The following is a 19,990-nucleotide window of genomic DNA, read 5'->3' on the forward strand; positions in this document are numbered from 1 at the left end:
TATCAGGCTTCTTCTTTTTATTCCCTTAAAACAGATCAGTCTTGGCTACTCTAAAAATTTTTTTCAAATCCTGTTGAAGCTTTAACTATCTTTACTTCCTAGTAGCATAAGGAATGCCCGAGTAGCTCTAGTGTTTGTACTAGCCACCAGGTATTCCCTTAGAGCAGGTGTTTAAGGAGCCCTTAATTTATAAAACCCTCTGTAGCTTGTGGCCAAAGTTCAACTTTTCACTGTTTTCAGATTTTATCTCCAATTAACCCCTTGTTTTCCTCTGAATAAATATTAAGCTCCCTGAAATCAGGCATTGACAGTTGTCTTTAAACTGAGAGGTTCTCCCTGCCCCACCATTTTTCCCTGGTTCTGTTGATTCTGATTACTTTCAATGACACAGGAACTATACTTCACAGGTTGCATAATTTGTTCTTGGCCTTCAGAAAGTTCTTGTTGTTCATTCCAGAAACAAATACATTTGCATCACTTTCAACTTTGCTAAAATGTGTAAATACTTTTTTCATTTCCACTATAATGATAAACTGCTTCTTTCTAACCCTTTCTACATTGATAGGTTTTGCAATATCCAAACACCAATAGGTCAATAACATTTGCACTCAAACTTCAGAACAAAGCACTATATAGTAGACATGCCATAGCCCAGGGGCCAGAACCTCTAAGCCATACAGGAGAGTTTTTAAAGTGTGAACACAGAATGGATTATGGATTCTAGATATGGCAGGTACTGCATCATAAAATTTTAATTACCTGAATTAAAATCAAACAGATTGACTAAGATAGCAAACCAAAATCCCACAGAAAATATTTACAACAAAAGTAGGTGATGGGGCACCTGGTGGCTCAGTTGGTTGAGCATCTAACTTTGGCTCAGGTCATGATCTTGCTGTCTGTGACTTTGAGCCCCCCCCATTGGGCTCTGTGCTGACAGCTTGGAGCCTGGAGCCTGCTTCGGATTCTGTGTCTCCCTCTCTCTCTGCCCCTCCCTCCCTCTCTCTCTCTTTCTCTTTCAAAAATGAATGTTAAAAGAAGTTTTAAGGAAATTGTTAAAAAAAAAAAAAGTAGGTGGCAAAGTATCCACACAAACCTCAAAATAAAAATGACTGAGGAAAACATCAATAGCCAGCAGACATACATGAAATCTGCATCTGTTCAAAAGGCTGCATAAGGAAGCAATGGCGCATTTGAGGGATTTGAGAACATCTAAATAGTCAGTAGGTATTCACTGGACAGTGTGATGGCAATTTGAGAGGAGAAGCTGAAAGTGGAAAAGGTTTAGCCCAATCCAATAACAAGTGAGCATGACTTAAGTTCTGAAAAAGGCTAGAGCAGCCTGAGTCATATAAATTCTTAAAATCAACCTACCAACCAAAACTGCTTTCCAAGGCAGGGTTCTATAATAAGGAAAGTTGCTGGGTTGAAACCAAAATTGAGCAAGGTAGGGACAAGAGAGACAAGGAAAGAAAAGATCCAAATAAAACTGGAGAAGGGAAAAGGAGCCACTGTATTTTTGAGCATTTTACAAAAACAACAGGAGAGGGAGCTCTGTGACATTAGAAAAGTTCTCCTGAACCATGACTCCCTTCTTAAAGTTCAGGAATACAAATTTCACATAAAAATGAGCAACAGAAAAATATCAAAGCCCCATCCCATACAGTTATTTTAAGAAAAATGAGGCTAAAGAACAGAATAACATCCCTACAGATAATGAAAAACAGACCTTGAGATCAAAATTATACAATTTCAAAGCAAGCTAAGAGACATTAATAATTCAAAACATGAAAAAGAAATACAAATCACAATTACAAAACTACAGAAGAGGTGAAAGAACTCAAAAAATAAGAGAAAAAGAATCATTCTGAAATGAATACAAAATTAGAAGGACACAAGTGACTAAATGTAACAAATAATCCATTAAGAAAAATAAAAGGTGAAAAGAAGGACATTTTTTAAAATAAAAAAAAAAATGAAGAAAGCTACATCAGCAAAACAGCAAAGTAGGCAGTTCCACGCTCCCATCCCACTTCAAAAACACTGAAAAACAAGTAGAAACTGTCAAAACCAACTTTTTTAGAATTAGAATTCTGGAAAATAGTCTTACAGCAACTAAGTGAACACTGAATCAAGAAAAAGGCAACTTAAAAATGGTAGGACATCTTTGTGGCATTACTTACTCTTGTCCCATACCCTTCCCCAGTACAACAGAAATCTTGAAGAGATCAACCCGCATTTCTAGTGTGGGACCCTGGTACCTGGTTCCAGAGAGAGCAGAGTAGACGTAAATCACAAATTATTTTGTCTATCTGTTCTAACCTGTCTGGGGCTACCTAAAGGACTGATGCAAGGCCCTCACCTCTATTCAGCCTAACTTGCAATTCACCCAAGCTGGAAAAGCAGAGGCTGGCTGAAAAAGTGGGATTTATCCCAAGTGGTTCAATATAAGAAAGTCAATCAATGTAACATACCATATTAACAGAAAGAAAAAAAAAAAAAACCCCACACAATCATCTCAATTGATGCGGAAAAGGCACATGACAAAAACCAATACCCTTTCATGATTTAAAAAAAAAAAGCTAGGATTAGAAAGGAATTTCTTCAACATGATAAAGGACATTCATGAAAATCCCACAGCTAACATAATACTCAATGGTGAAAGAGTGAAAGCTTTCTTCCTAAGATCAGGAACATAAAAAGGAAGCCTGCTTTCACCACTGCTATGCAATGTTGCACTGGAAGTTCTAGCTAGACACAAGAAAAAGAAACAAACGGCCTCCAAATTGGAAAGGAAAAAGTAAACTATGTCTATTCACAGATGGCATGATTCTATATATGGAAAATCCCATAGAACCCACAAGAAAGTTACTAGAGCTAATAAACAAATTCAGCAAAGTTGCAGCTCACAAGATGAACACACAAAAATCAGTTGTGTTTCTACACATCAGCAATGAACAATGCAAAAAAGAAATTAAGAAGGCAATTTCATTTATAATGGCACCTAAATAAAATAACTGGGAATAAATTTAACCAAGAGGTAAAAGACTTATACGTTGAAAACTACAAAATATTAAAGAAACAGAAAGGCATCCCGTATTTGTGGACTGAAAGACTTAATATTGTTAAGGTGGCAACATTAACCAAAGTGATCTACAGATTCAATACAATCCCTATCAAAATTCAAACAGCCTTTTCTGCAAAAATGGAAAAGTCAATCTTCAAATTCATATGGAACTGCAAGGGACCCTAAATAGGCAAAACAATCTTGAAAAAGAAGAACAAAGTTGGAAGATTCACACTTCCTGAATTCAAAACTTACTACAAAACTACAGTAATCAAAACAGTGTGGTACAGGCCTAAGTACAGACATACTTAAAGTAAAATTAAGAGTCCAGAAATAAAACTGTACATCGATAACCAACTGAATTTCAACAAAGGTGCTAAGACCATCCAATAGGAAAATAATAGTCTCTTCAATAAATGGACCTCAGACAACTGGATAACCACATGCAAAAAAATAAAGCTAATTTATCCCATATACAAAAATTAACTCAAATGGATCAAAGACCTAAATATAAGAGCTAAAACCATTAAATTCTTTTCATCCATTATTTCTTCAATTTTTTTTTTTTTTTCTGTTCTTTTCTCTCCCATCTCTTTGCCTTCTGGGATTTCCATAATGTGCATGTTGATACACTTGATGATGTCCCTTAGGTACTATTCATTTTTCTTCATCTATTTCTTTCTGGTTCTCAGACAGGGTATTTCAATCACCATATCTTTAAGTTTTTTGATTCCTTCTTTGCCTGCTCAAATATGCTACTAAACCTTCCGCTGATTTTTATTTCAGCTATTTTACTTTTTCTGCTTTCTCTCATTGATAGTCTCCATGTGTTTACACATTGTTCCCCTCATTTTCTTTAGTTCTTTGTCTATGTTTTCCTTCAGCATTCTGAGAATGTTAAAATAGTTACAGTCTTTGTCTCTTAAGTCCAATGTTTGAGCTTCTTCAGGGATTTCTTTTTCCTATTAAGGGCCACAATTTCTGTCTTTGTATGTTCTGTATTTTTGTTGAAAACTGGATACCTTGAATCTTGTAACGTGGTAATTCTAGAAATTAGGTTCTCTCCTCTTTCTACAAATTGCTGTTGTTACTAGATGAAGGATACAGTTGCTGGTTTAGTGACTTTGCCAAGCTTTTTTTTTTTTTTTTTTTTTTGCAAAGACTATATTCCTTGTTGTGTGTTGTCACTGAAGTCTCTGATCTATTATTTCTGTGGTCAGCCAGGGTCCTGACAGAAATTTCTTTAAATGCCAGGATCCAATCAGAAAAATGGGGTAGAGGTATTTCGTCTCTTTAAATTTCTTTGGAAGATGCCAGAGAAGTCACATTAGCCTATGGGGTTTGAAACAATGGTCAGTCTCTGTGTTGGTCCCTCAGCAATCAAAAGCAGCAGTCAAAACATAAAACCACAATTTTTGAAGGACAAGCAGGTCACATCAGGAACCATGGACTACCATACCCACAGCTGACTGTCACAGGGCTGAGGGATAGAAAATTGTAGTCACTGGGGGTGCCTGGGTGACTCAGTTGGTTGAGTGTCCCACTTCGGCTCAGGTCATGATCTCATGGTCCATGAGTTTGGGCCCTGCGTCGGGCTCTGTGCTGACGGCTTGGAGCCTGGAGCCTACTTCGGATTCTGTGTCTCCCTCTCTCTCTCTGCCCCTCCCACACTCACACTCTGTCTCTGTCTCTCAATAATAAATAAACATTTTTTAAAAAATTTTTAAAGAAAAAAAAGAAAATGGTAGTCACTGTGTAAAACCCAAAATTCTCAGAAATTTACCAGCTTCTTTCTTCATTAAGCACGCCACTGGATGCTGCAAGTGTATGACTAAATTTCAAAACAATTGCTTCAGAGAGTTCATGCTAGCTTAATAGCTGTCTTGGTGAAGGAACCAATCTTTGGAGCTTCCTTCTCTGCCATTTTCCATGACATCATTCCCATTAGTTCTATTTCAACCTACAAATCTTTTCTTGGGCCAAATCAAACAAATCCCAACCTATAAAAATAGCTACCATCTATTGACTAATTGCTATGTGCAGGTACTTCTGATCCTCACAACAATCCTACCAAGTAGATATTACCATTTCCATTTTATAGATTAGAAAACTGAGGCTCAGGTATATTAAGTAGATTGCCATGGTCTCACAGCTATCACAGATTTGACATTATTCCTTTAAAACCTCCACACTGTCTTCTTCCTCTCCTACTTAGATACACACTCTCTGGTCTTTGAGTACAAACTTATGAAATCCGACTTTGTTTATGAAGTTTTCCTGAAGCAATCAGAATAGTAAGGGTCAATTTTAACTCTAACTCCACAATTAAAGCACATCATTTACTTGGCACCTGTCTTGGAGAAACTGCACATCTATAAAACCAAATGCAACCACCTCTACACTGAGAATAAGTTAACAGAGTATGAATTAAGTACCAAAATCCGGAGAGGCTGCTAAGAAGTATAGTTAGGAACAGTCAGTTGCTAAGGAGGCATTTACAAGTGAGGGTGGTGATCTGAATGAAAGGCAAGGCGAAGGAGGAGGTGGAAAAGGAACAGGTATTGCAATACATTTATGTATAATTAATGCCCAGCCCCAGAGGGTAACCAAAGCCAAAGGAAGAAGTGGGGAAATGCAAGAGAAAGTGAAGCTGTAAGAGAGGGTCTTGCACACTATACTAAGGAGTTGAGACTTCTTAAGAGAAACCACTACTAAAGGATTTGATGCAAATATTGTTTTAGGGAGATTATTCTAACAGCTCTGATAATCTAGCAGCTGTGTGTAGGATGATTTGCAGTGGGTGTAACTAGAAATAGGGAGACCCATGACTTATACATTTTTTGCCACCAATAATTTAGTTATTTCTTAGAATACATCATGTCTGTTATATATGAATTTGTTTGTTTATATATTTATATATTTTTTGTTTCTATAACATTCTTGGCTTCCTGACTAGCAAAGAACCACGTTTCAGAGGCTGAAATTTTTAAGCTGTGCCACTGGAGGGGGAAATACAAAGTTCCATTCATATGCTATAGGAAAACACACGGAAAAGTGGCAAAATGTTCTTCACCAAAATGAAATCTCACACATAAACTAGAATGAACCTGTCCACCCAAAGATCTTGCAAATGTTATGAATTTGTCAAGATTTTTCCCATCTCCAAGTGATATTCCAGACACACTCATTGTACAATAATTTCTTCTTATAGAGACGGCTCACAAAAGAGAAAGAAAACGTATTTCTTCTATCTCTCTACATAGGAACAGAGATAAGATTATGAAGAACAGACACAGAGAAGGTGGGAAGGAGAAATTTTTAAAATTTAATGAGAACAATACAAAACATACAAAATTAAGCTACAATGAGCACATCCTTCTGAAATATGCAAATTGTGACAATCCTTCACTGAGAATTCAGGCAAAGTAAATTAGATTACTGAAGCTCAGCAAGATATGAAATAAATATATCATCAGAACATTAGTTCTGAGGTGAGGCTATTGAAAGCCTACACCAAATTCTAATTCGGAGATTAATAACCAATTTCCCACATCCTAAAACAGGTTGACAAGCAAATACTAATTATTTTCTCCTCTCATGGTGTGTTAATCACAGCAAGAGGCATTCAACTTTGACTTTGAGGCTCCTCTTTAGGTAATTGGTATTAAAGAACAGATACTGACCCCCAACTCAATTTTTTAGATGCCAAGAAATCTCTAATTACCTCAAAGAATGTCAAATATTTTATTTCAATATTCAAAATAGGTATTTATAAAAAGTATCATGTATTTTAGCATAGTAGAGATAGAACAAGGGGATATTGTGATATTAAAATGTTACCTTAAACCATCTGAGATCAGCTGAAGCAACAAAGTAATTGCACTTCCACTGTGTATCTCTGATAGTTAAAAACCTCATCCATAGAATAATAGCCTCATTTTCCACAAAAGTAAATCACTGTGATCACATTTGTGGGAAATACTGAACAAGGTACTATATTTAAAGGATGTAGTCTTACATATTATTTAATAATGCATACAACAGGCTCAATCTAAGGACAGCTGATATTCATTTAGATAGTCACTAAGAGATGGGGGAGAGGGAGATACTAAAAAAAAAGTTTCCATTAAAGACTAGCAAAATTGGCAAAATATAGGAATCTAGATCTTACTTAGAAAGAAAAAAGAAAAAAAACTACCCACACATAAAACTTTATTTGGCAAACAAATTCAATGGAAATGTTAAAAGATACAGATAGTACATCTACTCCCAAAAGAACATTCATAGCTTTTTAAATGCTTAATAAGGTAATGAAAATAACCACAATGGTCTTTTCCATCCGTTAGGCACAACCACTCAGGCTGGCATATAATCTTACTTTTTTAAGACATTATTTTTATTTATTTATTTATTTTTAATTTTTTTTTAACGTTTATTTATTTTTGAGACAGAGAGAGACAGAGCACGAACAGGGGAGGGGCAGAGAGAGAGGGAGACACAGAATCGGAAGCAGGCTCCAGGCTCTGAGCCATCAGCCCAGAGCCTGACGCGGGGCTCGAACTCACGGACTGCGAGATCATGACCTCAGCTGAAGTCGGACGCTTAACCGACTGAGCCACCCAGGTGCCCCTTAAGACATTATTTTTAAGTAATAATCTCTACACCCAATGTGGGGCCCAAACTCACAACCCTAAATCAAGAGTCACATGCTCCACCAACTGAGCCAGCCAGGTGCCCAGGCATGTAATTTTAATTTTAAAACATCTTGGTCTTTACTCATGTCTCTTCATTTTTAGTGACAGTTAAATCTTCAAGAGATTTATCTCCTCAAGGTTTTGACAATTCACACATTTGCAACTGAGTGCTTTGGTTATTATGTGAATAAACAGAAATAAACAAAGTAACTTATGAAACAATCTTTTTGACTGAGATAGGAAATGATGTTGGAACCAAAGAAAATAAACCCCTCAAGACTGAGTATAACGCAGAGGCTTCCATTTGCTGCCACATGACTCAGATGTTCAAACGCCATCTACCCCCCAAAATCCCTCATGATATCCAAGCTCCTAAGGATGGGTAAGTAATACCCCCAGATAAGAGCTATTCTTTTTTTTATTTTCAACTGAAATTTATTATCAATTCTACCTCCATTTATGACTTAAACACAATGCCTAAAATATTTTTCCCTAGGAAACTTTTAGGACCAAAGTGAAGTTTCCTTTGAAAAGGATCATCAGTTTTCCTTCACTACCATGAAAGGTAGCATGGCTTATATTCAGAATTAAGCTACATAGAAATTTCACCTACAGAGCAAAGCCAAACCAAGAAGAGTTCACTGTTCAATAATGTCAAAAGCATAATACATAATAATCACAAGTTTTTGAGTGCCTACCATGTGCTTAAACTACTTTCTGTGCATTCTTTTACTTAATCTTCACACTAATCTTATAGAGATAGATGTTTTATTATCCCTATACTACAGATAAATGAGGACTAAAAATAGTTAAGTAACTTGCCAAAGGGCCTCCCAAGCTAGTAATTGTACAGAGATGAATGTATGAGTACATAGCTGAATGGCTGAGGTCAATGAGCGTAAGCATTTTAAACTCTTTGACCTCAACCATTCAGCTATGTACTTAGGTTTGTCTGGCAATTTCATAGCCACTATCTCTAATATTTCTCCCAATCACCCTGTGAAATAAGAATGATTTTGATCATATACATCAGCAAATTGAGGCTGACACACAAGCCAAGTGACCTATCTATACTCACAATGGAGAAAATAGAACAGCAGTCAGGTTTTATGATACCAAATCATAATGAAAGATAAACTTAAAAAATCTTTCAAAAATGCATTTGCTACCTACTGCCATCTACTTGAGGAATAATCCTAATAAATTTGTGTTTCCTAGTTTACGTACCCATGGCAGATTAAAAGAGAACAAATATTTGCTTATGCCAGGGACTTTGCTGGGCACTTTACACACATTACCTCATCTAAACTTCAGAATACTATTATATAAGCAGTTATCCCACATGATCAGACAGGATTAGGAGTTAAATCATATACCCAAAGATTACACAAAAAGTAAGAACAGCAAACAAGATCTATTAGACTCTTCATCACTATGGCAAATTCCATGAAGATCAGGATCAGTGGCATCCCTTTTTGTCAGTGATATCCCTAGACATTAACAAAATGTCTGCTAAATAAACCAAAGAGTATTTTATTTTATTTTATTTCATTTCATTTCATTTCATTTTTGAGAGAGAGAGGGAGAGAATCTTAAACAGGCTCCATGCCCAACACAGAGCCCAACATGGGGCTCAATCTCAAACTGTGAGATCATGACTTGAGCTGAAATCAAGAGTTAGACATTTAACCAACTGAGCCATCCAGGCACCCCCCCAAATAGGATTTTAAATAAATATTTCATTGAGTGTAACATTTATAACGCATCATTCCCCCACCATTTCCTGAACACCTCTGGTCAAGAATTCAACCATCAGCCTACTAATAATACAATAAATATGACTATGAGAAGCCACTTAGAGCAAATGCAAAACAGTAGTAATAATAAATACTATTAGTAATAAGTAATACCAATAACCCCATAAGACATCCATTATGTCACCAATTCCTATGAATTATGATTCAGATTCAGAACAATCTCTCAATTCCATCCTGCCTTTCCCTTCCCATTACCGTCCTTCTAACCCAGGTCCATAATCGTTGTCAAGATGAGGACTATGATTCCATACTCTCCACCCTTCACACTGATGGCTAAAGTTATTTCCTAAAAATGCAAACTTGATCACTTTGTCTCCCTTTATAAAAGGGCTTTTGTCCCTCTATTGTCTTCAAAAATCAAATCCAAGAGCTGTGATAACTTTAAAAATGACACCAATCACCCTAACCTGATTTACCATTTTTCCTAAAAACTATCATCCATCCCAGCCTTGCTTTACTAGCAATTCCCTACATAAGCCCCAGGCATCCATGTGTTTGGTTATGCTGTTCTTGGACCCTTGCTTCCACCCACCCACACTCTTTACTTGTTAAAAGCATTCTTTTCTTTCCGAAGCCCAGTTTAAACACTTTAACAAGTAAGATTTATTTCTCAGATAACATTTCTCACTAAGTAAACACCTAAATCAGAGACTCAAGGCTTTATTCTAAGTTAACTCCCAAACCTTGATGTCCAAAACATGCTTGGAACAGCACTATTATTCTATCTTTTCTAATCTATAACATTCATTGCCTCTTAGGAAGTTCCAATAGGCACAAGTCACAAATGATTTTTTTTAACGTAGAACAAAATATAAGTGATTCATACTCTACAACGGAAACTAAAAGTTTCGTTTTAACATAGGATAGGCCAAACTGTATTACATCCAAATAACAACATGCTATATAAAACAGAGTATACATTAAGGTTTGAATTCCAGCTCTATCACCTTCTAACTTACTGTGTGACCTTGAGTATTACTTAGTGTTACTTAACCTCTTTGAGCCACCCTTTAGTTATAAAGATACTTATAAATCGCTATTTATAAGTTGAGAATAATATCAGTACCTAGCTCAGAGTGTTTGTTGTAAAGGTTAAATTATGCTAAGCATGTAAAGTACTAAGCAAAATATTTGTACATACTAAACAAATGGCAGCATATATCTACATACATATACACACATATATATGTAAAACATTGTCAACCAGCTAGATTAGATTAGTTCTGATACTTATAGAATAATATACCACATTAAATTCTTTCAAGTTATAAATAATAAAAAAATGGAAGCTATTATTAAATCCATAGAATATGCATAAATATGTAATCACTGACTTTCTTCAAAGGAACTGATACAAGATTTTCCTTTATTGGTTAAAGTTCTTAAAAATAAAGTCCTCTGCTGATTAATTAAATAGTAAACAGCTGATAGAGATATAAATAGATCAGTAACAGCTGAATTCTAACACAGTGTTAAAAATAGTATGTCACCGCCCCCAATACACGTGAATATTACCATAAATAACCACAACCTGTGCACAGAACAAAAGCAGCTAAACCTTTGTCTCACAGCACAACTAAAAACTTTTCATGAAAAATATAAAATACATATCACAATATGGACCAGGGATTCCCAAATCAAAGTTAAATCAAAAGGAAAGTACTGCTCTCAAGTATACATAAATACACTTAGAAAGTATTACATAGATTAGCAATCTACAGTTCATTTAACATTATGAACCAACTTATGAATAAACTAAGCCATGAGATATTCAGTGATGTCATAATTCCATTTCTAAACAAGAGTCCTACTATACTCCTGGCCCTGAGTGACAGGTCTGGAAACCCAGTCAAGAGAATAATGCAAACAGAAGGCCATAACTCACTCAGTTCAAAACTCAAAATGCCACTTGGACACCCTTTAAACTATCAGGGCAGAGACAGAGTTTACTGCATTACACCCTCCTATATTATTTGAATTTTCTGTTTAAAGGGAAAGAGAGTGAAATGTATGTGAAGGAGTAAATAAGCATCTAATTCTGAAACTCTCAAGAGACCTAAAAGTTCAGGAAGATGGGCAATTAGCAAAGTGGTCAATATCAGTTTGACAAAAATTAAAAATAGTTTGATACCTGGTTCTGGCAAGAATGTGGAGAAATTGCACTCTCATATACTGGGGATGAGAATATAAAGTGCTACAACCTTTTTGGAAAATGATTCAGCAATACCTATGAAGCTTTTTTTTTTAATGGTTGTTTATTTTTGAGAGAGAGACAGGGGGACAAAGCATGTGCCTGCTGAGGAGGGGAGTGGGAGCGAGGGGGGGGTGGGGGGGTAGAGAGAGAGAATCCCAAGCAGGCTTCCTGCTGTCAATACAGAGCCTGACACAGGGCTCAATCTCACCAACCATGAAATCATGACCTGAGCTGAAATCAAGAGTCAGATGCTTAACTGACTGAGCCACCCAGGCACCACAAAGATTTTTAATGCTTATAGTCTTTGACTAATTCCACATTCAGAAATCTAACCTATAGAAACACTGAAATATTCACACACATGTGCAATGGCAAATGCATAAGCATGTTCACTAAGCAAGGCTAACAGAAGTTAAAAACTGGAGACAGATAATGCCAAACCAAACTACATACGTGTATCTGATGATATATCAGACATCACAATCACAATATCACAATCATAAAAAATAATGAGGTAGAGTTATTAGTACTGAAATTAAAATATATCAAGATATACAGCAGTCCCTTTTCACAGAAAGAATGATATATATGCTAATATACCATTAGAAAACAAAAATCTGAAAGAATGTATACAAAATGTTCACCGTGCTTATCTCCACCAAAAAATATCTTAAATCGGGGTGCCTGGGTGGCTCGGTTGGTTAAGCAACCAACTCTTGATTTCGGCTCAGGTCATGATCTCATGGATGTGGGATGGGGCCGTGCACATTGGGCTCTGTGCTGACAAGTGTGGAGCCTACTTGGGTCTGTCTCTCTCTCTGTCTCTCTCCCTGCTCACACTAGCATGCTCTCTCTCAAAAATAAACATTTTTTTAAAAAAGAAATCTTAAATACTTTAAAATTAAAAGAGAATATTTTATTCAATAAGCCTAGCAAATTTTCAATTCCACATTCTGGTCATTTAGAGGAAGAGAGCAAGGGGCACCTGGACAGCTCAATTGGTTAAGGTCCGACTTCGGCTCAGGTCATGATCTCATGGTTCGTGGGTTCGAGCCCCACATTGGGCTCTGCCTCTCCCCTTTCTCTGCCTCTCCCCTGCTCACACTCTGTCTCTCTCTCTCTCAAAATAAGTAAGTATTTTTTAAAAATTTAGAGGAAGAGAGCGAAAGGAAGACAAAAAGAAAAAAAAGCAAAAGGGGCACCTGGGTGGCTCAGTCGGTTAAGCGGCCGACTTCAGCTCAGGTCATGATCTCGCGGTCCGTGAGTTCAAGCCCCGCTTCGGGCTCTGTGCTGACAGCTCAGAGCCTGGAGCCTGTTTCAGATTCTGTGTCTCCCTCTCTCTGACCCTCCCCCGTTCATGCTCTGTCTCTCTCTGTCTCAAAAATAAATAAATGTTAAAAAAAAAAAAATTTAAAAAAAAAGACAAAAAAAGAAAAAAAAGCAAAAGAGGGATACACACTCAACTGCATGACATACAAAAGCAGAATCTGCTAGGAAAAAAAGAGGTAAACATCAAGGGAAATCAAAGAGGAAAGAAGTCCAATAAATTCAAAAGGGCTAGTCATCATCTTGCACATGTGAACAACAGACTTCAGATGTAAAATCACCGACTTTTGAACTGTACTTAAGAGTTTTCACAGCTCACTTCCTTTTTGTTCTTTCAGATTACAAGATTCAATTCTGAACGGAATAGCTTCAACAACCCACCAGAATTCTTTACCTGAGGTAATTCAAACTAAGAGATTTGGTATAACTACGGTCTTCAGGATTCTTGCCCTTAAAACAGTTGTAAAACTGAAAAAGCATAAGATTAACCTTTACACAACACAGCACACACAGGAAATGTAATTTATACAACACAAGATTTCCTGACAGATTGGATGTATGAATCTGTATGAATCAACATGAAAGAAAGGAGTCAAAAACAATACCAAAGTTTTTAACCTAAGCAATTTAGAAGGATGTAGTTGCGTCTGTGTGAGCTGGGAGGGTTAAAGGAGATAAGGTTTTGTTTTTGTTTTTGTTTTTTTTAATCTTTTATTGAGGTTGAGGGAGGGGTTAGCAGTTTGGCTTTGGACATATTAAATTTGAGGGAGCTGTTAGACATCATGTGGAAATGTCAAAAAAGCAGTTGGATAAGAACTCAGAGTTCAGGAAAGAAGTCTGGGCTTGACATAAAAATTTGGTTGTCACCAACCACATACAAAGAATGTGAAGTCAAGAGATGGGATGAAATCACCAAGACAGCAAGTACAGACAGACAGGAAAACCAAGGACAGAGCCTTGGAGCAGTCCAAAATTTACAGCTCAGGGAGAAAAAGACCAAGCAAAAGAAATTTAAAATGTGACCAGTGAAGTATGAGAAGAACCAAGGGAAAGTGATATGTCCCAAAAGTTACGGGAATGATGTTTTCCAAGAATATGGGAGAAATCAACTACGTCAAATGATGCTGAAAAATCAAGTAAGATAAAAAACAAAAATTGACCACTGGAAAAGCAACTTGGAAGCCACTGATGGCCTTGACAAGAACTGTATAGATATAGCACCAAATGAAAGCTTGACTGGAATGATTCAAGAGAAAATGAATGAAGAGGAATGAGAAACCACACCTATAGACAAATCTTTTAAGAAGTTTTGCTCTAAAGGGAAGCAAAGAAATGTGCATGCACAGCCAAGAAAACCAACCTACTGAATGAGAGAAAACACCTGCAAATCATTAATCTATCAAGGGGTAAATATCCAAAATACATAAAGAACTCATCCAACACAAGACAAAAACAAAAACAAAAAACTAATCTGATTTAAAAATGGGCAGAGGATCACAATAGACACTTTTCCAAAGAAGACATACAGATGTCTAACAGGTACATGAGAAAATGTTCAACATCATTAATCATGAAGGAAATATAAATCAAAACCACAAGGAGATATCACCTCACACCTGGTGGAATGACTATTACCAAAAAGATAAGAAATAACAAGTGTTGGCAATGATGTCAAGTAAACAGACTCTTTGTACACTGTTGGTGGGAATGTGAATGGGTTCAGCCACTACATAAAATGGTACGGAGGTTAAAAAAAATACAACTATCATAAGATCTAGCAATTCCACTTCTGAGTATTTACCTGAGGAAAATGAAAATATTAACTCAAGAAGATATATGCACCCTCATGTTTACTGCAGCATTATTTACAATAGCCAAGGTATGGAGACAACCTAAGTGTTCACTGATGGATGAATGGATAAATACACACACACACACACACACACACACACACACACACCCCATGGAATATTATTTAGCCATTAAAAAAATGAAATCTTGCCATTTGTGACAACATAGATTGACCTTGAGGGCATTATGCTAACTGAAATTGAGAGGGAGAAAGGCAAATACTGTATGATTTCACTTACATGTGGGATCTAAAAATAAACAAAAAAACAAGCTCATAAATACAGAGAACAGACTGGTAGTTGCTAAAGGCAGGGGGTGAGGGTAAGAAGAAATGGGTGAAGGGTGTCAAAAGGTACAAAATTCTAGTTATAGTACAGGGATGTAATGTATAGCATGGTGACTATAGTTTATATTACTGTACTGCATATATGAAAGTTGCTATAAGAGTAGACCTTAAAAGTTCTCAACAGAAGAAAAAAATTCTGTAACTATGTATGGTGATGGATGTTAACTAGACTTATGATGATCATCTTACAGTATATACAAATAGTGGATCATTATGTTGTATACCAACATTATATATCAAACTCATATAATGTTGTATATCAATTATACCTCAATAAAAAAAAATTCTATCAAAAAAGATGAGCAATAGCTGGAAGGGAAAGTGAAGTCAAGATAGTTTTTTTAAAAGAAAAAACATTTTTATATACGAATAAGAATAATCCAGTAGAGAAGAAGGGCACTTAGAAGGGCACCCTGAAGATTCAAAAATGACTTCTTAAAGGAACTGTCTATGCTGAATCATGAAGGCTGAGTAAGAGTCAAGATGAGTGGAGAAGGGATTTAAACAGAATGAGCAAACAGAGGTAAGAAACAACATGGGGGGCGGCAGTAGGGGGAGACTGAGGAGAAGGTCTGGCATGTGAAGTATAGCACTGAGGCTCAAGAAGTAAGAAGTCACCAAGCCTTTTAAGACATATCAAGCAGTACAAACTTTATCATATAGATGACAGGGTACTTGCCACTACAGGGTTTAGGAGGAAAGTACTGAGATCAAACTGACATTGTTTGAGGCGTACTAGATTGAAGGCAGAAAGACCAGTTATGAGGGTACTAAAATAAAGAAATAATAAGATTCTAAACTAGGATCTTAGTTAGTAGTGAAAGGGGTTTAGTGATTGATCCTATGTGTTCAGTGTTGAAGAAAGCAGTTTCCAGCGTGGGCTACTGGATGATAATGCCATTATCTATATTTGGAAATATTGGAGGGGGGTGGTGAGTGAATGATTCATTTCAGTTTGGAGTATATTGCTTTTGGAGTCTCTATAGGACATCCAAGTGAGTAAATGTCAGCAGGCAGAAGACAGAAAACTTGGAACTTAGGGCTCAAGATATCTGAAAGGTGTCAGCATTTGAGTGGTTACTAATATTGTGATGTATGAAATGATCCAAAAGTAACAATCACAGGGAAAACAATGACTGAACTTTTAGAAACACTAGCATTTAAGGAGAAATTAATGGAGAAAATTCTTGAAGGGACACCATATAGGACAGTCAGGTATATGAAAATCAGGAAAAGAAACATCCAAGATGCCAGGGAAATGGCCAAGGGCTAACAATACTTCTCCCAGTGTAAAAAAGACACACCGTAAGTGATCTGAATAAGCTGGCAGAAATCAGAGCTCAAGATAAGTCAAGTCACCTAACTGACTGGACTTTCCGATTCTGTTGCATTAATTAATCAAAAACTAATAGGACCTACAGTGCCATCCCTTCCTGAGATCTTTAAGTAGTTAAGCCAATTTGAGTAGAAATACCTAAAGGGACCAGATACAGTTACACTACTACCTATAGGAAAAGATTATTTACAGTTTTAGTAGGAGAGTATTTATGGTTGCTCTATGTAAAGGAAATTGATAATATAATTCTTAATAAACCAAAAGTTGCTGGCAAGCATAATAAAATTAATAAGAATTTTTTTGCCTTTTATCATTCCTAACTTCTTGTTACACGTTACCTATGACTTCACATAAGCTCAACTAACAATTAAAATCTTACAGCCTTGTATAACAAGTATGATAATGTAAAAATCCGTAATGTTAGTAATTAGGGGGAAATATCAATCCAATAAAAATTTATCAGAAACGGAAAGAATTTCTGAAGTTAGAAGAAAAAAGATAACTTGAAAGGCGCAGGGGGAAAATAAATAAAGCAAGGATCAAGTTCCATTTCTTGATTCAATGAATGTTCTACTTTATCACTTTTTGGCAGACAATTTGTCAAACTAAAAAATCACTTACTGTTGGATGACTGTACTGTAAGTGTACTAACTGGGAGTGACACAAGTGTTTGGTCCCACCCATACAGAAGAACTCCACAAAGAACTTTAAAAAAAAAAAACAATAGGAAGCATATTTTCCTGTGAGTGTCTAAAGCAAATTTACTGATATAAATTGTAGACAGAATATGACAGAACTATTTATTCCAAATGAGAAAGTTAATAGCATTTTTGTGGAGTGGGATGGGTAACTCCTAAGGTGTGAGTCATTGGATTAAAGAACAACTGGATCCAGGATCTAGCCAAAGCTGTAAAAGCAGGATTCAGGCTACAGAAGAACAAACATGTGTTCTCTGGCTGGAAAGAAAAAAAGCTGCGTTGAGTTAGTGCCTCCAGAGTTTGAATGAGTCACAGAGACAGAGTGGAGAAGATAGCACAACCAGACTCACCTTCAGCACATGGGGAAAATCTGTACTGTTTTCTTATCTTCTGATGTATTCCCTCCCTTAATAATTTACTATTAAAATTTTTTAAATTACATTCAAGAAAGCTAAAATAAAAGTTACTTCCGAATCTACTATTCCAAGGATCTGGATAGGCTTTGCCACGTTGCTTTGTACATGAACTAGATCAACATACAAAGCAACATCACTAACACAATCTTTCTATCCAGCGCTATCAATTTTGCTAATTTAATATAACCAACTTGTTAAATATTTATTTCTGCGATCACTAGCAAGAAGGAATGTTTACTTGCTGTATACATTGATCTTGAATGAACTGCTTATATCTTTGGCCTGTTTATCTACAAAAGTCTTGATGGCCTTCTTTTATGTTAAGAAGGACATTTTATGTGTTACATATTTTCACTTTTCTGTCAAAATAAATGCAAATGAAGTCCCATTTCCATTTTTCATGGAACCAAAGTTTTCAATGTTTTTTTAGATACCCATTAATTTTAATTGCCTTCACTTGGTTTTAGGTTCTGGTAGTTGCTCATCTACCAATAAATCCTGAAGTGGTTTCCATTATTAGTCATACTACATGTGTTAGAACTTTTCACTTGCCTACTCTAATCATTCCACGTTAACTATTACATCATAGAACTGTGTTCCTTCTCAAATCTAGTGCTATCATCTATTCTTTTAAAGAAACATTTTTGCGACTAAGTAATGATAAGAAATTTAATGGGTTTCAAGCAACTGTACTCCCAGGTATCTACCCAAGAGAAATCAAAGACAAAAAGAAATGTACACAAATGTTCCTAGCAGCAATAGTTCCTTGTTTATAATAACCAAAAGTTGGAAACAAACCAAATGTTTATCAATTACTGAACAAATAAGATATATCGGCAATAAAAGAGCGTCTGGGTTGCTCAGTTGGTTAAGTGTCTGATTCTTGATTTCGGCTCAGGTTAGGATCTCACAGTTCTTGGCTGTGGATTCTCAGCCTGGCTAGGGATTCTCAGTCTCCCTCTCTCCCTCCCTCCCTCTCTCTCTCTCTCTCTCTCTGCCCCTCCCTCCCTCACTTGAGCATGCGCCCTCCTTTTCTCAAAAATAAACATTTTTAAATAAATAAAAATGAACTATGATATACTTTACAAGATAGATGAACCTCAAAAACAATGCTGAGCGAAAGAAGCCATTCACAAAGGAATTGAATATGATTTTGTTTATTTGTTATTTCTAGAATATGCGAATTTACAGAGACAGAAAGCTTGATCTGTGGTTGCCTAAAGCTGGGTGTGGGATAAAGGACTGAATGCAAATGGGCAAAAGGAAACTTTTTGGGTGATGAGAATATTTTACAGCTGGATTATGGTGATGGTAACAAACTACAGATTTACTAAAAATCATTCACTTCAAGTAAACACAACTGACATGTACAATAGGGATATTTTATGGAGTGTAAATTATATGTTAATAAGACCGTTTTTGAAAAGCCACTGAACAGAGGAAGGATAAGAAGAATAAATACAGGGATGCCTGAGCGGCTCAGTTGGTTAAGTGTCTGACTTCGGCTCAGGTCATGATCTCATGGTTCCTGAGTTTGAGCCCAGCATCAAGCCAGAGCCTGGAGCCTGCTTCAGATTGTGTCACCCTCTCTCTCTGCCCCTCCCCAACTCGCACTCACACGCATGCGCTCTCTCTCAAAAAAAAAAAAAAAAAAATTTAAAAAAATCTAAAAAAAAAGAATAAATATACACACACCCATATTGACCTTGAAATATAAAAATTTAAGGGGTTCAATTTGTCAATAATAAAAGTAGCAGGAAGTATTTTAAATAACAAATATTTCGTGCTTCCAAGACTGACATAAAAGAAACATTTTCACAAGCTGATCATGGGAGAAAAAACTGTCTGGAAAGCAGTTTACCAAGGTATACCAAGGGAGCTTTTAAAATGTGACTTTTGATTCACTTCTGAAAATTCAGCCTAAAGAATAAAAAAAAAATGTGAATAAAGATAGATCTACGTATAAAGATACTCAGCAAAGCAAAATTTATAATAGTTTCCAAACAATGGTAACTATAACAATGGAAGGATGGTTAAGAAAATTACAGCCCATTCATGAATATCATACAGTCTTATAAAATGTTTGTGGGCCTATGGCCCAGTGTAGAGAATGACATCATCACCACCACTGCAGCTATTACCAGGGCCTGCACTCAAGAGGAGGATGCTCTAAGAAAAAGATACCCACCATTTCCTGACTATCACAGCTAGGAGAGTGCTTTCTTAGAGACATATCCTGTAACTT

General features: G+C 36.2%; 1 protein-coding gene across 31 annotated transcripts in view; it reads right to left on the reverse strand.

Annotated features, from left to right (window-relative positions):
• SLMAP (sarcolemma associated protein) overlaps positions 1–19,990 on the reverse strand; it is a 148,703-nt gene that overhangs the window by 87,622 nt on the left and 41,091 nt on the right. The window lies entirely within an intron of this gene.

This window comes from Acinonyx jubatus, chromosome A2 (assembly GCF_027475565.1).
Source record: "Acinonyx jubatus isolate Ajub_Pintada_27869175 chromosome A2, VMU_Ajub_asm_v1.0, whole genome shotgun sequence".
NCBI lineage: Eukaryota > Metazoa > Chordata > Mammalia > Carnivora > Felidae > Acinonyx > Acinonyx jubatus.